This window comes from Ovis canadensis, chromosome 7 (genome assembly GCF_042477335.2).
Source record: "Ovis canadensis isolate MfBH-ARS-UI-01 breed Bighorn chromosome 7, ARS-UI_OviCan_v2, whole genome shotgun sequence".
In the NCBI taxonomy this organism is placed as follows: Eukaryota; Metazoa; Chordata; class Mammalia; order Artiodactyla; family Bovidae; genus Ovis; species Ovis canadensis.
In genome coordinates this window covers 109,599,518-109,619,577 of record NC_091251.1, presented here as the reverse complement: position 1 = coordinate 109,619,577, position 20,060 = coordinate 109,599,518, and positions in this window count along the sequence as shown.

The window sequence follows — 20,060 nt, the reverse complement described above, 5'->3', positions numbered from 1 at the left end:
GCAAGTGAAGTTTTTAGCATCTATAAGAATGTAATTATGCTTCCATTGCTTAATGTATGGACTCAAATTCTGACTTAATTATTCTGCAACTAAATTTATATGCCATTTAAGTAGTAAATCTTGGCAACTGCTCTTACAACTATCATTGGAAATGTAATTAACTTGGGTTAGATAAGTTTTACAGTGAGAACTGAATGCAGTGTAATACCAAGGCATTATTTAAAAGGCAAAGGCTAAATACATCTTTCTAAACTTTCTTGTTTGTTTGCGATTTCTTTTCCCAGAAGGCTAAATGTTTAGTTTGTTTTCTTTTTCCAGCTTCACATTTTAGTCTGCTAATTGGAAGTTTTTCCTTTTCTTTCTTTTAAGGAAAAGAGTTCTACTCTTTGTATTACATCTTTTACTAAGAATTCAGTTTATTTTTAAAAAAAGCCTTCTCTGTATGTGATAGAGCAGTTTGACTATATTTTAAAAGTTAGTTCCCTCTGTTTCACTGTAGTTAAGTATTGAATTTTCTTTTTGTAATTTGAAACTAAGGTTTCCCTGGAATAAATATTTTACTGAACCTAAAAACTGTATTTTTTGTGACTTGTTAAGAACTGACAATGCCCTTAGCTATTTTTATTATAAAAAAATACAAATGATAGCTTAAAAAAAAAGAGGAAAAAGGAAAAAGCAGATTAAGGGCACTGTGATCCCACAAGCATGTATGCTCAGTAAGTGTTCAGTCACTCAGCTTATGTCTGACTGTTTACGATCCTTGGACTGTAGCCCACCAAAGTCTTCTGTCCATGGAATTTTCCAGGCAAGAATACTGCAGTGGGCTCCCATTTCCTCCTCCAGGGTGACCAAAAATATTTTAAGCTTATTGAAGAAATATTGATAAAGAATAATTGTCTTCCCTTAGGTTTGGGATTTGGATAAATCATGATGCTACATTAAGATTATATAATGAAATCTTTTGTCATCATAAGTTAATGTTCCTTTTTTGGTTCAGGTGGTAAGTAATATCTCTCTTCTTATAGATGAGAAGAATGCAGAGGAAATCTTTTTTTAATTTGAGATTTATTTCTTCTATCTACCCTCATAGAATTAGGTTTATACTAACATAAATTTCTTACATTTATCTCATTTAATTATTATTCATTGTATCAGATTTTTTATGAATGCTTTCATATAAATACACATGAAATTAAACATAAAAGGAATCATACATAAGAATCAATTCCAAGTAAATTATAGATCAAAATATAACATGAAAAACAATAGAGCTTCTAGAAAATAACATAGGCAAATATATTCACTAACTTGGAGTACACGAATATTTGTTAGAATTTACAAAAGTTTAAAAAAAACAATAAAAAGGAAAAATTATCTGCAAAAAAGAATATGCAAATAGCCAATAAACATATGAAAATGTTCTTGACCTTATATACTAAAGAAAATATAAAACCAATTTATATATCGCTAGGCAACAGATGATAAAAGAGCCAAGTCAAAAAGTCTGATAATGCTAAGAGTTGACAATACATAGAGCAGTACATCTTGCAAAGAGCCGACTCATTGGAAAAGACCCTGATGCTGGGAAAGATTGAAGGTGGGAGGAGAAGGGGACGACAGAGGATGAGATGGTTGGATGGCATCACTGACTCAATGGACATGCATTTGAGGAAATTCTGGGAAATAGGGAAAACCAGGGAAGCCTGGCGTGCTGCAGTCCATGGAGTCACAAAGAGTCAGACACAACTTAGCAACCAAACAATAACAACAAAGAGGACTTGAAGTTCTCATCCATGGCTGCCCTGAGTATAAACTAGCATCAAGCACTTTGGACAACTTTTTAGAAGGATGTTCTGAAGATGCCTTTCCTATGATCTAGAAATTCCTCATGTAAGAATATGCCCATAGAACTGAACACATAAGCTCACAGAGACTTAGATCAAGACCACTCAGAAGGGACAGGCCAAGACGGAACCCTGGGAGGATCCCAATCTCACCTCTTCACAGACATGACCTACAGATACATAAAGATTCCCTGTGAAAAGGACCTGAAAACCAGCTGCATATCTCCTCTACAACAAAGGGTAACAGAGTGACATTAATACACGCAGGGGAGGCAGAGGCCTTCTAGCCAAAATCTCCACCCCAGTGCATTTACCCACGACTGGCAGAGATCTCACAGATATGGAGCTTATTATTTTTGTGTGTGTGTGCAGTCCACCTCAGGCAACCTTTAGGACCTGAAATCCTGAAACGAGCCACCCAAACCTCCTACATCCAGAACCACAGATATATAGGGAATAGAGAATCTTTGCTTTTAAAGGACTCATATGTGCACTAATTTGCCCCAGAACCCAGTGCAAAAACAGCTGCTTGAAAAATGCCCAGACCGTACATGAAGGAGACTCATTTGCAACTATGAAAGCACATGCTGGAGGGGCTGGAACCTGCTGGGACTGTCTCTGGGGATGAGGAGCTGGCAGACATCGATTTTGCCTTTTCCCTCTAACAAGCTGACGCTACTGGGCACCGTTTTTCACTCTCCCTCCCATGGACTAGTACCACTGAGCACACCCACTCCGGTGGCCCCTCCAAAACCACTGGGTGAGAAATATGCCCCCATGTGCTACCCGGTGACCCTCCTCAGCCAGCAAGCAAGTGCGCTGTCTCTGCATCACTCCCACAGTTCCACCGAAGCCAGTTGGGGTGCACAGTTTGCGCAGGGGATGCCTCTGAAACACTTGGTCCTGGTGACCTCATCCCCAAGCAATTGGAAAGAGAACTTCTTGCAAGCTGCCACCCCCATAGCACTGCACAGATAGACTAAAACACCCCCTAGGCTTCCTGTAATAAAAAAGGCCTATTTATTTCTGCTCAAGGGGCACGCTTTAGGTTTCCACACGTCTAGAGCCTGTGGAGGGCTCTCAGAGAATGTGGGTCAGGGCATGCCATTTTTGTGCTCGCTTTTGATTTTGCTTCAGCTCCCTGGTACCTACCCCCCTCAACCCCCCAGAAAGGAGCCCAATCACTACTGTAAAGCCTTAAATTTGAGAACTGTTACTGAAGAGACATCTCTAGACTGCCTGACCTGGAGGCCAGGAGGGGTTATAATTATGATCCAACAGGATTGTACACTTTTGCATGTCTTTATACCTGCTTTTGGAGACTCTCATTTTCCATCAGCCCTGAAACCAAGGGCTAACAGAGATCCCTCTCTCTGGAAACTTCACAGGTCTTGGCACACCTTCAACATCTGGGACCTGAAGAATAAACCAGACTGCTAAGACACAAGCACAAAAATCTGAGAGACAACAGCTAGGCCAAGGTGTAAAGGATAAGGTTTATCTCATTCATAAGGCTGGGAGGGAGTATTGTTTCATCTGATATGTAGAAACAAACAGAGTCAAGTAAAATGAAGAGCCAGAGAAATACGCTCCAAACAAGAAAACAATAGAAAACCCTAGAGTGGGAAACCCATAATGAAAGGGAAACGAGTAATTTAACAGAAAAGAGTTCAAGTAATGATCATAAATGAGCTCATGAAATGCAAAGAACGGAATAATACAGTGGGAACTTAAACAGAAAGACAGAAAGCATTAAAGAGTAACAGAGAGAAGTCAATAGTTAAAACACACAGAACCGAAGTGAAACATACTCTAGGGGTCTGTCAGCGGAATAGATCAGTTCAGTTCAGCTCGGTCCCTCAGTCGTGTCCTACCCTTTGCTACCCCGTGGTCACACGCCAGGCCTCCCTGTCCATCACCAACTCCCAGAGCTTACTCAAACTCATGTCCATTGAGTCGGTGATGCCACCCAACAGCTCATCCTCTGTCTCCCCCTTCTCCTCCCACCTTCAAATGTTTCCCAGCATCAGGGTCTTTTCCAGTGAGTCAGTTCTTCGCATCAAGTGGCCAAAGTATAGGAGTTTTGGCTTCAGCATCAGTCCTTCCAATGAATATTCAGGACTGATTTCCTTGAGGATAGACTGGTTGGATCTCCTTGCAGTCCAAAGGACTCTCAAGAATCTTCTCCAACACCACACTTCAAAAGCATCAATTCTTTGGAGCTCAGCTTTCTTTATAGTCCAACTCCCACATGCATACATGAAGACTTGAAAAACCATAGGTTTGACTTGCCAGACATTTGTCAGCAAAGTAATACCTCTGCTTTTTAATATGCTGTCTAGTTTGGTCATAGCTTTTCTTTCAAGGAGCAAGTGTCTTTTAATTTCATGGCTTCAGTCACCATCTGCAGTGATTTTGACCCCCCAAAATAAAGTCTCTCAAGGTTTCCATTGTTTCCTCATCTACATGCCATGAAGTGATGGGACCAGATGCCATGATCTTAGTTTTCTGAATGCTGAGTTTTAAGCCACCTTTTTCACTCTCCTCTTTCAGTTTCATCAAGAGGTATTTAGTTCCTCTTTGCTTTCTGCCATAAAGATGGTGTCAAATGCATATCGGAAGTTATTGGTATTTCTCCTGGCAATCTTGATTCCAGCTTGTGCTTCATCCAGCCTGGCATTTTGCATGATGTATTTAACATGTAAGTTAAATAAGCTGGGTGACAATATACAGCCTTGACATACTCCTTTTCCTATTTGGAACCAGTCTGTTGTTCCATGTCCAGTTCCAACTGTTGCTACTTGACCTGCCTACAGATTCCTCATGAGGCAGGTCAGGTGGTCTTGTATTCCCATCTCTTTCAAAATTTTCCAGTTTGTTGTGATCCACACAGTCAAAGGCTTTGGCATAGTCAATAAAGCAGAAATAGATGTGTTTCTGGAACTCTCTCACTTTTTCTATGATCCAGCGGATGTTGGCAATTTGATCGCTGGTTCCTCTGCTTTTTGTAAATCCAGCTTGATCATCTGGAAGTTCATGGTTCACGTACTGTTGAAGCCTGGCTTGGAGAATTTTGAGCATTACTTTGCTAGTGTGTGAGATGAGTGCAATTGTGCAGTAGTTTGAGCATTCTTTGGCATTGCCTTTCTTTGTTTTTTTTTTTTTTTTACTTTATATACTTTATTTTTTATTTTTTTTTTAGTTTTTTATTTTTTAAAATTTTAAAATCTTTATTTTTTTATTTTTTTTAGCCTAATTTCTTTTTTTTTCTTTTTTTTTATTTTTAGTTTTTTATTTTTTACATTTTAAAATCTTTAATTCTTACATGCATTCCCAAACATGAACCCCCCTCCCACCTCCCTCCCCATAACATCTTTCTGGGTCATCCCCATGCACCAGCCCCAAGCATGCTGCATCCTGCGTCAGACATAGACTGGCGATTCAATTCACATGATAGTATACATGTTAGAATGTCATTCTCCCAAATCATCCCACCATCTCCCTCTCCCTCTGAGTCCAAAAGTCCGTTATACACATCTGTGTCTCTTTCCCTGTCTTGCATACAGGGTCGTCATTGCCATCTTCCTAAATTCCATATATATGTGTTAGTATACTGTATTGGTGTTTTTCTTTCTGGCTTACTTCACTCTGTATAATCGGCTCCAGTTTCATCCATCTCATCAGAACTGATTGAAATGAATTCTTTTTAACGGCTGAGTAATACTCCATTGTGTATATGTACCACAGCTTTCTTATCCATTCATCTGCTGATGGACATCTAGGTTGTTTCCATGTCCTGGCTATTATAAACAGTGCTGCGGTGAACATTGGGGTACATGTGTCTCTTTCAGTTCTGGTTTCCTCGGTGTGTATGCCCAGAAGTGGGATGGCTGGGTCATAAGGTAGTTCTATTTGCAATTTTTTAAGGAATCTCCACACTGTTCTCCATAGTGGCTGTAATAGTTTGCATTCCCACCAACAGTGTAGGAGGGTTCTGAAAACTGACCTTTTCCAGTCCTATGGCTACTGCTGAGTTTTCCAAATTTGCTGGCATATTGAGTGCAGCACTTTCATAGCTTCATCTTTTAGGATTCTAAATAGCTCAACTAGAATTCCGTCATCTCCACTAGCTTTGTTTGTAGTGATACTTCCTAAGGCCCACTTGACTTCGCATTCCAGGATGTCTGGCTCTAGGTGAGTGATCACACCATTGTGACTATCTGGGTCATGAAGCTCTTTTTTGTACAGTTCTTCCGTGTATTCTTGCCACCTCTTCTTAATATCTTCTGCCTCTGTTAGGTCCATACCATTTTTGTCCTTTATCGAGCCCATATTTGCATGAAATATTCCCTTGGTATCTCTGATTTTCTTGAAGTGATCTTTAGTCTTTCCCATCCTATTGTTTTCCTCTATTTCTTTGCATTGACTGCTGAAGAGCAGAAGAAAGAATCCATGACCAGGAAGACAAGGCAGAAACTCATCTGAACAAAGCATCAAAAAGGAAAAAAAAAAATTAAAAAGTGGAGATAGAGTAAGCGACCTATGAGAAGCATCAAATAGAAAAATATTTGCAGTATAGGAGTTCCAGAAAAAGAAGAGAGAGAAAAAGGGGAAGAAACTGTGCTTCAGCAGATAATGGCTAAGTGTCACTAACTTAGGGAAGGAAACAGATGTCCAAATCCTAGAATCCCAGGGAGTCGCAAGTAAGATGAACCCCAAAAGACTCAAAGTTAAAGAAAGAATCTTTAAAACAGCAACAAAATAATAACTTGTTCAGTGCAATGGAACTCCTTTAAGATTATAAACAAATTTCTCAGCAAAAACCTTGTAGGCCAGGAGGAAATGGCATGATATATTCGAAGTAATGACAGAAAAAAATGAAAACAGAACTTGAAAGCAAGAATACTCTACTGGCAAGGTTATCAAGAATTCAAAGTGAGGTAAAGAGATGTCAAGAGAAACAAAATCTCAAGGAGTTCGTCTGTACTAACCTGGTTCTACAACATATGTTAATGGGGCATCTTTAAGCTGAAAAGAAAGAGCAACAGTTAGTAACAAAATCACATGAAAGTGGATATCTCACTGGTAAAGGTAAATGTAAGCGTCACGAATCAGGCACTTACAAAGCTGGTATAAGGACTTCCCCGGTGACCCGGATGGTGAAGAATCCCCTTGCAATGCAGGAGATCCAAGTTTGATCCCTGGGTTGGGAAGATACCCAGGAGGAGGGAATAGCTACCCACTCCAGTATTCTGACCTGGACAATTCCATGGACAAAGGAGCCTGGTGGGCTATAGTCCACGGGGTCACAAAGAGTCAGACACGACTGAGCCACTTTCACTTCACTTCACTTCAAAACTGGTATAAAGATTAAAAGACAAAAATAGCAAAATAAGTATAACCACCATAATTAAGGGATAAACAAAAAATTAATATGTACAATGTGATACCAAAAACATAAAACATGTGGGGTAATAAAAATATAGAATTTTAGAATGTGTTCAAACTTAACTTGCTATCAACTTAAATTAGACTGTTTTATACATAAATATATATGTCTATTATATGTTTATATTTATATATTTAAATATACAAAATATATATTTCACAAATAAATGTATATATAAAATATATAAAAATTATATATATTCCATATATAAATATATATATTTATATAAAATATAAACATATATAAAACTTTTATATTTTATATATAAAACTGTTCTATTTTATATATTGTTCCATTTATATATTTATATATAAAAGTGTTATATCATGCTGCTATGTATATGTATAAAAAACAGTCTAACTTAAGCTGATAACAAGTTAAGTGTGAACACAATCTGAAACTCTGTGTTTCTACTACCCCACATATTTTATGTTTTTGATATCACATTGTACATCCTTTTTCTGTTTACCCCTTTATTAATTAGAGTGTTTATTTTTATTTTGCTATTTTTCTCTTTTATTCTTTATACCAGCTTTATATGTTGCTGTATATAAACCTTATGGGCACAAGAAAGCAAAAACTGTAGTAGATGCACAAAGGAATCTAAGATCAACACTGCAAAAGTCATAAAACCAAGTGGAAGAAAGGAGAGAGAGGAAGAAAGACGAAAACAACCACACGGCAATAAGTACATTCTATCAATAATTACTTCAAATGTAAACATGCTAAATTCTTTAATCAAAAGACATATAGTCGCTAAATGGATTTTAAAAAAAGTTTCATCTACCTACTGCCTATAAGAGATTCACTTCAGATATAAGGACACATAGAGGCTGAAACTGGAGAAACATAAAGAATGTTTAATGAAAATGAGAAACCACAAGTAAGACGGGGTTCAGTTCAGTTCAGTTCAGTCACTCAGTCGTGTCCCACTCTTTGCGACCCCATGAATCGCAGCACGCCAGGCCTCCCTGTTCATTACCATCTCCCGGAGTTCACTTAGACTCACATCCATTGAGTCCGTGATGCCATCCAGCCATCTCATCCTTAGTCGTCCCCTTCTCCTCCTGCCCCCAATCCCTCCCAGCATCAGAATCTTTTCCAAGGAGTCAACTCTTCGCATGAGGTGGCCAAAGTACTAGAGTTTCAGCTTCTGCATCATTCCTTCCAAAGAACACTCAGGGCTGATCTCCTTCAGAATGGACTGGTTGGATATCCTTGCAGTCCAAGGGACTCTCAAGAGTCTTCTCCAACACCACAGTTCAAAAACATCAATTCTTTGGCGTTCAGCCAGTCCAAATCTCACATCCATACGTGACCACAAGAAAAACCATAGCCTTGACTAGATGGACCTTAGTCGGCAAAGAAATGTCTCTACTTTTGAATATGCCATCTAGGTTGGTCATAACTTTTCTTCCAAGGAGCAAGCGTCTTTTAATTTCATGGCTGCAATCACCATCTGCAGTGATTTTGGAGCCCAATAAAATAAAGTATGACACTGTTTCCCCTGTTTCCCCATCTATTTCCCATGAAGTGATGGGACTGGATGCCATGATCTTCGTTTTCTGAATGTTGAGCTTTAAGCCAACATTTTCACTCTCCTCTTTCACTTTCATCAAGAGGCTTTTTAGTTCCTCTTCACTTTCTACCATAAGGGTGGTGTCATCTGCATATCTGAAGTTATTGATATTTCTCCCGGCAATCTTAATTCCAGCTTGTGTTTTTTCCAGTCCAGTGTTTCTCATGATGTACTCTGTGTAGAAGTTATTTAAGCAGGGTGACAATATACAGCCTTGACATACTCCTTTTCTTATTTGGAACCAGTCTGTTGTTCCATGTCCAGTTCTAACTGTTGCTTCCTGACCTGCAAACAGATTTCTTAAGAGGCAAGTTAGGTGGTCTAGTATTCCCATCTCTTTCAGAATTTTCCACAGTTTCTTGTGATCCACACAGTCAAAGGCTTTGGCATAGTCAATAAAGCAGAAAGAGATGTTTTTCTGGAACTCTCTTGCCTTTCCCATGATCCAGCAGAGGTTGGCAATTTGATCTCTGGTTCCTCTGACTTTTCTAAAACCAGCTTGAACATCAGGGAGTTCAGAGTTCACGTATTGCTGAAGCCTGGCTTGGAGAATTTTGAGCATTACTTTACTAGCATGTGAGATGAGTGCAATTGTGCGGTAGTTTGAGCATTCTTTGGCATTGCCTTTCTTTGGGATTGGAATGAAAACTGACCTTTTTCAGTCCTGTGGCCACTGCTGAGTTTCCCAAATTTGCTGGCATATTGAGGGCAGCACTTTCACAGCATCATCTTTCAGGATTTGAAACAGCTCAAGTGGAATTTCATCACCTCCACTAGCTTTGTTCATAGTGATGCTTTCTAAGGCCCACTTGACTTCACATTCAGGGATGTCTGGCTCTAGATGAGTGATCACATCATTATGATTATTTGGGTCTCCAAGATATTTTTGGACAGTTCTTCTGTGTATTCTTGCCACCTCTTCTTAATATCTTCTGCTTCTGTTAGGTCCATACCATTCCTGTCCTTTATTGAGCCCATCTTTGCATGAAATGTTCCCTTGGTATCTCTAATTTTCTTGAAGAGATCTCTAGTCTTTCCCATTCTGTTCTTTTCCTCTATTTCTTTGCATTGATCACTGAAGAAGGCTTTCTTATCTCTTCTTGCAGTTCTTTGAAACTCTGCATTCAGATGCTTGTATCTTTCCTTTTCTCCTTTGCTTTTCGCCTCTCTTCTTTTCACAGCTATTTGTAAGGCCTCCTGAGACAGCCATTTTGCCTTTTTGCATTTCTTTTCCATGGGGATGGTCTTGATCCCTGTCTCCTGTACAGTGTCACGAACCTCATTCCATAGTTCATCAGGCACTCTATCTATCAGATCTAGGCCCTTAAATCTATTTCTCACTTCCACTGTAGAATCATAAGGGATTTGATCTAGATCATACCTGAATGGTCTAGCGGTTTTCCCTACTTTATTCAATTTCAGTCTGAAATTGATAATAAGGAGTTCATGATCTGAGCCACAGTCAGCTCCTGGTCTTGTTTTTGTTGACTGTATAGAGCTTCTCCATCTTTGGCTACAAAGAATATAATCAATTTGATTTCAGTGTTGACTTTCTGGTGATGTCCATGTGTAGAGTCTTCTCTTGTACTGTTGGAAGAGGGTGTTTGCTATGACCAGTGAGTTTTCTTGGCAAAACTCTATTAGTCTTTGCCCTGCTTCATTCCACATTCCAAGGCCAAATTTGCCTGTTACTCCAGGTGTTTCTTGACTTCCTACTTTTGCATTCCAGTCCCCTATAATGAAAAGGACATCTTTTTTGGGTGTTAGTTCTACAAGGTCTTGTAGGTCTTCATAGAACCATTCAGCTTCAGCTTCTTCAGCATTACTGGTTGGGGCATAGACTTGGATTACTGTGATATTGAATGGTTTGCCTTGGAGACGAACAGAGATCATTCTGTCATTTTTTGAGATTGCATCCAAGTACTGCATTTTGGACTCTTTTGTTGACCATGTTGGCTACTCTATTTCTTCTGAGAGATTCTTGCCCACAGTAGTAGATATAATGGTCATCTGAGTTAAATTCACCCATTCCAGTCCATTTTAATTCTCTAATTCTAGAATGTAGACCTTCACCCTTGCCATCTCCTGTTTGACCACTTCCAATTTGCCTTGATTCATGGACCTGACATTCCAGGTTCCTATGCAATATTGCTCTTTATAGCATTGGATCTTGCTTCTATCACCAGTCACATCCACAACTGGGTATTATTTTTGCTTTGGCTCCATCCCTTCTTTCTTTCTGGAGTTATTTGTCCACTGATCTCCAGTAGCATATTGGGCACCTAATGACCTGGGGAGTTCCTCTTTTGGTATCCTATTATTTTGCCTTTTCATCATGTCCAAGGTAAGAGAAACCCAAGCAAGATGGTAGGTGTTGCAAGAGGGCATCAGAGGGCAGACACACTGAAACCATACTCACAGAAAACTAGTCAGTCTAATCACACTAGGACCACAGCCTTGTCTAACTCAATGAAACCAAGCCGTGCCTGCAGGGCAACCCAAGATGGGCGGGTCATGGTGGAGAGGTCTGACAGAGCCTGGTCCACTGGAGAAGGGAATGGCAAGCCACTTCAGTATTCTTGCCTTGAGAACCCCATGAACAGTATGAACAGTAAGACGGGGTAGCTATATTTATATCAGACAAAATAGACCTTAAATTGAGACTGTAATAAGAGACAAAGATAGGCATAGACAAAGATAAGGGCATGAACCTAGCAAGAAGATAGAACATCTGTAATATTTATGCACTCGATGTAGGGGCCCCTAAATAAATAAAGCAAATATTAATGGATCTAAAGGAAGGAACTGACAGCAAGAAAACAACAGTAGGGGAGTTTTATATCTCACTGTATCGGTGGATGGATAATCCAGACAGAAAGCCAATAAGGAAATATTGGCCTTAAATGATACCTTATGCCAGATAGATGTTAACAGGATATTTATCCAAAAGCAACAGAATGTACGTTCTTCTCTAGCGCACTTGGAATATTCTCTAGGGCAGATCATATGTTCGGCCTCAAACCTCTCAATAAATTTAAGAAGATTGAAATCACATCACACACCTTTTTCTAACCATAGTGGTATGAAACTAAAAATCAACTGCAAGAAGAAAACTGGTAAAATCACAAATATTTGAAGATTAAACAACTGAGAAACAAATTGGCCAACAAAGAATTCAAAGGAGAAATGAAAAAATATCTTGAGAGAAATGAAAATGGAAGTACAAAAACTCTGAGCGCTTGCACCGTAAAGATATTACAAGGATTAAACAAGCACATGTGAATAGCTCCATGCTTACTGTCTAGGTAAATCTTAACTGAATTTCTTTCCTTTTCCCCTCAAATTTTTGTTGTCATTATTGTTCAGTTGCTAAGTCATGTCCACCTCTTTGCGACCTCGTGGACTGTAGCATGCCAGGCTTCCCTGACCTTCAGTGTCTCCCAGACTTTGCTCAGATTCATGTCCACTGAATTAGTGATGCTATCTAACCATCTTTTCTTCTGCCACCCTCTTCTCATTTTATCTTCAATCTTACCCAGCATCAAGGTATTTTCCAATGAGTTGGCTCTTTGCATCAGGTGGCCAATGTATTGGAGCTTCAGCTTCAGCATCAGTCCTTCCAATGAATATTCAGGGTTGATTTCCTTTGTGATTGATTGGGTTGATCTTCTTGAGTCCAGGGGACTCTGAAAAGTCTTTTTCTTTTTTTTTTTAATTTTATTTTACTTTACAATACTGTATTGGTTTTCCCATGCATCAACAAGAGTCTTCCACAGCGCCACAGTTCAAAGGCATCAATTCTTCTGTGCTCAGCTTTCTTTATGGTCCAGCTTTCACATTCACACATGACTATTGGAGAAACCATGGCTTTGAAATACAAGAGGTATTTTATGTGTTTGTATCTTACGGTGCATGACAGCCTAAAAGACGCTTGTAGATCTAAGTTAATTCAAGTTTTGCTGAAAATTGAGTACATACTTTCAGGACCTAGATCAGGTGTTAACTTTTTATTAGAATGAGAATGTGACATATTTCTTGAGAATCCAAGATTGACAAGGGCCAAGTGCCAGCCTTTACTATTTCTTCAGGCTGACGGATAGCTTTTTCCTTTTCCACCGGTATCTCTAAGAAAATTTGCCTTTTAAAAGTTTCTAGTCCCTGAAAAGTGGCAAAACAACTTGTCTACAAACATATTTCTATAATAGATGATAAAAAAATGATTCTCTCAGATGTGAAGGGTGATATTTCTGTACAGATTTCAATGTATTCAGGATCCCAAAGTTGAATAAATGAGATAAAGTTAACATTGATCCTTCTCCTATTGAGTGAAAGGCTATGGTTTGTCACTAGGATGTTTTAAATTTTCCCCCTACATTTGTAGCTATTTTAGGTCTTCATTCTCATCATCTTTAACAGTTTTGAGAGTGGCCAAATGAAGCACAGCTTTATAAGTGATTCATTTTGTGTTACTTTTAAATGTTTGCCTGGAAACAGAATTGCTTTCCTCATTGACTATCTGAAACAAAGTTTAAAAGAAAAAAACCTGACCAGCATTCCTAAAATACTAGTTTTATGAAGACTTTATGTTTTCCCTTTTCCTATTAGAGAAGAACAGACTGTTTGAGAATATGAAGACTGGTTTGCCTGACCCATGAACCGAAAAAGTGGGCACACAATACAAGTTTTCTTCTGAGTGGGTATAGTGGTAGTGTTAGTCAATCAGTCATGTCCGACTCTTTTCCACCCCATGAACTGGGGCCTGCCAGGCTCCTCTGAACCAAGGAATTCTCCAGGCAAGAATACTAGCGTGGGTTGCCATTCCCTTCTCCGTCTTCTGAGCGATGGCCTTCCTAGTTGTCTCTTTGGAGTGTGAAGAGTGATGATGTGAAAACAAAGGCATCTAGCCAAACCTAGAGTCTCTTAAGCAATGTGTGTATGTGGGATGGAGATTTTAAGCATTTTGACATTCAGAAATTGCCTTTGTTTCGCTTTTACTGTTTACCATAGTTTGATGGGATTTAAAAGTTTAAATAAATTTCCCTTAAAAATTTGAAGGCAACATGCAGTCTTCCATCTGCTGATTACTGCTGATGAGAAAGTAGATATGAATTTACTTCTTCTTCTTCTTGTAAGAATAAAGAAAGCTGAGCACCAAAGAATTGATGCTTTTGAACTGTGGTGTTGGAGAAGACTCTTGAGAGTCCCTTGGACAGCAAGGAGATCCAACAGTCCATCCTAAAGAAAATCAGTCCTGAATATTCACTGGGAGGACTGATGCTGAAGCTGAAGCTCTAACACTCTGGCCACCTGATGTGAAGAACTGACTCATTGGAAAAGACCCTGATGTTGGGAAAGATTGAAGGCAGAAGGAGAAGGGAATGCCAGAGGATGACATGGTTGCACGGCATCGCCGACTCAACGGACATGAGTTTGAGTGAACTCCAGGAGTTGGTGATGGACAGGGAGGCCTGGCGTGCTGCAGTCCATGGGGTCGCAAAGAGTCATACATAACTGAGTGAGTGAACTGAACTGAGCTTGTATGAATAGGCAACTTTCCCTTTGCTAACTTTGGAAATCCTAAGGAAACTTTCTTCTATGATGTTCTTTAATTTTACCAGTGTCCTATAATTTTGGGGCCTCTTAACTGATTCCACTGTTTTCATTTATTCTACTTACTCTCTGTGGGCCCTTTCAATGGGCCCACCTATTTCTCCAGCTCTGAAAGATGGTCTTCTGATTCTTCCTTTATTATTACCTCTCATCCATCTCTCCCGTTCTCTCTTCCTGAAGTTCTACTGTATAGACGGGAGTCCTCCACAGCACTTGCTTTCTGTCATGTTATTCTTCTCTTTATCCCCTTCTCCAGTCCTGATCTTTGTCTGTCTTATCTAGTTTTAATTTTGCCAATAAGACATCTTAATATATATTTTCTCGTTTTTCATACCAGCCTATTTCATGGATGTAGTATCTTCACAAATCTCTATGAATATATAATAAAACATATCTAAGCCCTTTCTTTCTTATTGAGGCAAGTAGTTCACTTGGAAAATAACCTTGTCCTTTCCATTTGTGATGCTCCTTTTTTAAAAAGTCAAATGCCTGGTGATATTTGTTCCTTTATTCATATTTAAGAAAAAAGAAAAAAACAAGTTGATTTCATGGAGGACTCTTACCTCTGCTACACCATAAAGCTACACTTCAGGTTGCTTGAATGGATTGCATGAAGGCAGCCTATCCCTCAAATACAAACTAAGAATGGACCCTGGGAACACTATTCAGCAACTTAAAGGTCCTTTAGATAGAGGCTCAATTAAAAAATATATATTATATATATATATAAATATATAATAAACATTCATTTTTGAGGGTAGAATTTCCAGCCATGGTAATATAAAGAGTTTGGTAAATTTTTGCTGCAAAATATAAATTTTCTCTGGGCAAAAGTGTGGAAAATCACTATGTTACCATTCTGGAAATCAGCTTAGGCAAACAACCAATTCAGAAATGTTTATTCATAGAAAGTGGGAATCTATAGCTGTTGCCTGAGATGGCTCCTATTCCTCTCCTCCTTGATTCAGTTTACAAAGGAGTTTTATCGGGATGGGGTTGGCTGTGAAAACAAGAAATTTTGCTCCCACTGGGCTAAATTTTATTTGGATCAGAGAACAAAAACTCATGGCCACTGCCCTTGATGGAAGAATAGTAAAAAAGAAAAAAAATAGTGAAAACAGAAAACAGAGAATACACACAGTTCAGTTTAGATTGAAGCTGCAAATCCAGGTAGGGGCCTGGATCAGCTACAAATTCAACAGAGATCCAGGAGCTGAGCGAGCCATAGAAGGATTAGGCAAGCTCCCTACACAGCCGTGAATGATGGGAAGTTCCTATTCATGAGCAATGAAAACCTGAAGGCATAGAACTCGGATTCCAGACCTATTACACGGAGAAAGCATAGGCACATAGATCAGTGGAACACGGCAGAGAGCCCAGAGATGCACGGATACAGAGACACCACACATAGTCGCTTCAACAAATGTGCAGATATTTTCAGTGGAGAAATAATAGTCTTTTTATTTATTTATTTATTTTGGGGATTCTTAGTGTGTCTATTTATTTATATAAATTTATTTATTTTAATTGGAGGCTAATTACTTTACAATATTGTATTGGTTTTGCCATATATCAACATGAATCCGCCACAGGTATACATGTGTTCCCCATCCTGAACACCACCTCCCTCCGCCCTCCCTGTACCATCCCTCTGGGTCGTCCCAGTGCACCAGCCCCAAGCACCCAGTATCAGGCTTCGAACCTGGACTGGCGATTCGTTTCATATATGATATAATAGTCTTTTTAAAAAATAGTGCTGGAATGACTAGAAATTCATATGCAAAAACGTGAATCTCTGTTTGTAAATCACACCTGATTAAAATTAAACCAGAATGGAATACAAATCTATATGTAAGAGCCATAACTATAAAGTGCCTCAAATAAAATATAGAGCAAAATATTTCTGACCTTACTTCAGTATAAATTCTTACATATAATGCCCATGAAATAGAATTTGATAAATTTGACTCTTTTGACCAGAATTAAAAACTTTTCTCTGGAAAAGACACCACTAATAAAACTGAAAAAGAAGCCACAGAGAGGCAGGAGATATTTGAAAATTGTATATTTGAAAAATAATTTGTATTTAGAATATATAAAACTGTTTACAAGTCACTAAGAAGAAGAGTAACAGTCAATTAAATATGCACAAAATATTTGAATAGACACTTTGCAAAAGATGATATGAAAATATAAAATTTTCTAATAAGCATGTGAAATATCATTAATGAAATATGGGGATAACGTTTCCCCATATTTCCCCAAATAACATTGGGGAAATGCACATTAAAACTACTGAGTCATACACTTACATGCTCTTTATAACGGGCAGAATGGTATCTTTAAAAAAAACTGAAAGTATCATGTTTCGGTAATTATTTGGATAAATTTGAACCCGCCTACATTGCTGTTGGCAAAAACAAACAAACAACTGAAAAAAAAAAAAGGTGCAATCAGTTTGGATACAGTTTGTCAGTTCAGTTCAGTTCAGTCGCTCAGTCGTGTCCGACTCTTTGTGACCCCATGAATTGCAGCACGCCAGGCCTGCCTGTCCATCACCATCTCCTGGAGTTCACTCAGACTCGCGTCCATCGAGTCAGTGATACCATCCAGCCATCTCATCCTTGGTCGGCCCCTTCTCCTGCCCCCAATCCCTCCCAGCATCAGAGTCTTTTCCAATGAGTCAACTCTTCACATGAGGTGGCCAAAGTACTGGAGTTTCAGCTTTAGCATCATTCCTTCCAAAGAAATCCCAGGGCTGATCTCCTTCAGAATGGACTGGTTGGATCTCCTTGCAGTCCAAGGAACTCTCAAGAGTCTTCTCCAACACCACAGTTCAAAAGCATCAATTCTTCAATGCTCAGCCTTCTTCACAATCCAACTCTCACATCCATACATGACCACTGGAAAAACCATAGCCTTGACTAGATGGACCTTAGTCGGCAAGTAATATCTCTGCTTTTGAATATACTATCTAGGTTGGTCATAACTTTTCTTCCAAGGAGTAAGCGTCTTTTAATTTCATGGCTGCAGTCACCATCTGCAGTGATTTTGGAGCCCCCAAAAATAAATTCTGACACTGTTTCTACTGTTTCCCCATCTATTTCCCATGAAGTGATGGGACCGGATGCCATGATCTTCGTTTTATGAATGTTGAGCTTTAGGCCAACATTTTCGCTCTCCTCTTTCACTTTCATCAAGAGGCTTTTTAGTTCCTCTTCACTTTCTGCCATAAGGGTGGTGTCATCTGCATATCTGAGGTTATTGATATTTCTTCTGGCAATCTTGATTCCAGCTTGTGTTTCTTCCAGTCCAGCGTTTCTCATGATGTACTCTGCATAGAGGTTAAATAAGCAGGGTGACAATATACAGCCTTGACATACTCCTTTTCCTATTTGGAACCAGTCTGTTGTTCCATGTTCAGTTCTAACTGTTGCTTCCTGACCTGCATACAGATTTCTCAAGAGGCAGGTTAGGTGGTCTGGTATTCCCATCTCTTTCAGAATTTCCCACAGTTTCTTGTGATCCACACAGTCAAAGGCTTTGGCATAGTCAATAAAGCAGAAAGAGATGTTTTTCTGGAGCTCTCTTGCCTTTCCCATGATCCAGCAGAGGTTGGCAATTTGATCTCTGGTTCCTCTGACTTTTCTAAAACCAGCTTGAACATCAGGGAGTTCAGAGTTCACGTATTGCTGAAGCCTGGCTTGGAGAATTTTGAGCATTACTTTACTAGCATGTGAGATGAGTGCAATTGTGCGGTAGTTTGAGCATTCTTTGGCATTGCCTTTCTTTGGGATTGGAATGAAAACTGACCTTTTTCAGTCCTGTGGCCACTGCTGAGTTTCCCAAATTTGCTGGCATATTGAGGGCAGCACTTTCACAGCATCATCTTTCAGGATTTGAAACAGCTCAAGTGGAATTTCATCACCTCCACTAGCTTTGTTCATAGTGATGCTTTCTAAGGCCCACTTGACTTCACATTCAGGGATGTCTGGCTCTAGATGAGTGATCACATCATTATGATTATTTGGGTCTCCAAGATATTTTTGGACAGTTCTTCTGTGTATTCTTGCCACCTCTTCTTAATATCTTCTGCTTCTGTTAGGTCCATACCATTCCTGTCCTTTATTGAGCCCATCTTTGCATGAAATGTTCCCTTGGTATCTCTAATTTTCTTGAAGAGATCTCTAGTCTTTCCCATTCTGTTCTTTTCCTCTATTTCTTTGCATTGATCACTGAAGAAGGCTTTCTTATCTCTTCTTGCAGTTCTTTGAAACTCTGCATTCAGATGCTTGTATCTTTCCTTTTCTCCTTTGCTTTTCGCCTCTCTTCTTTTCACAGCTATTTGTAAGGCCTCCTGAGACAGCCATTTTGCCTTTTTGCATTTCTTTTCCATGGGGAAGGTCTTGATCCCTGTCTCCTGTACAATGTCACGAACCTCATTCCATAGTTCATCAGGCACTCTATCTATCAGATCTAGGCCCTTAAATCTATTTCTCACTTCCAGTGTATAATCATAAAGTATTTCATTTAGGTCATACCTGTTTCTTAAAAAGTTAAACATATATTTACCATGAAACCCGAGTCAGCTTCTGGGTATCTACCTCTTTGTCTTTTCAATTCTTCACAAATTTTCTGTCTTCTTGTATAAAAAGTACAAAAGCTGTCTGCTGTGGTCACTTTTTTGAGTCTCATATTTTTTATGGACTTCCATATGTATGAAATTAGATCTGTCTTTCTCCTGACTTTGTCTTATGTTGACTTAATTATTAGACCAGGCAGAGAATCTGGAATGGAAGAAAGGAAGCCTTTCCTATCTCTGGAGTGGCACCAACCTAACGCTGAACTGTGCTTACTGAGATGTGACTGTGGACACTGGATCTGACATCTTAGACAGTTTCTCCCCATGACTAATGACATCATATTTCAGTAAGATTTTTCTCGATTTCTTCCTGATGAATTTATCTTTAGAGTAACATCTGCTTTCAACTTCTAAAGAGCAGTAGATTCAAAACATGAGGTGGTGTGTGACTCTTTATTGAACTGCCTTATCTTTCCCTTGAATCTGGCACAACTATTTCCATGCTTAAGGCATATATTAGTTTTTACATCTAAAATTGCTTCTTTCATGGATTCCTGTTTTTCAACTTTATTGAAATATAATTGACATATGACATTGTGTAACTTTAAAGTTTACAAACTCTTGGTTTTGCATACTTAAATATTTCAACATAGTTAGCATAATAATCTAAGCTAACACCTCCATCATTTCAAACATTTACCTTTTTTTTTGTAATGAAAATATTTACTATCTACTCTCTAAGCAACTTTTAAGTGTGTAGAGCAGTACTTTTATCTACAAGCCCAATGCTGTGCATAAGAGCCCAGGATTTCGTCATCTTCTAACTGGAATTTTGTACTTTTTGACCAACATTTGCCACTCCTCCCACACTTCAGACTTTAGGAACCATCATTCTAACCCTGTTTCTACAAATTTGGCTTTTTCATGGTCCCTACTTCCTTTCTCGTAACTCTTAAATCCAAGTCCAGATGTAACTAAATAATTCTTTCTTTGTGG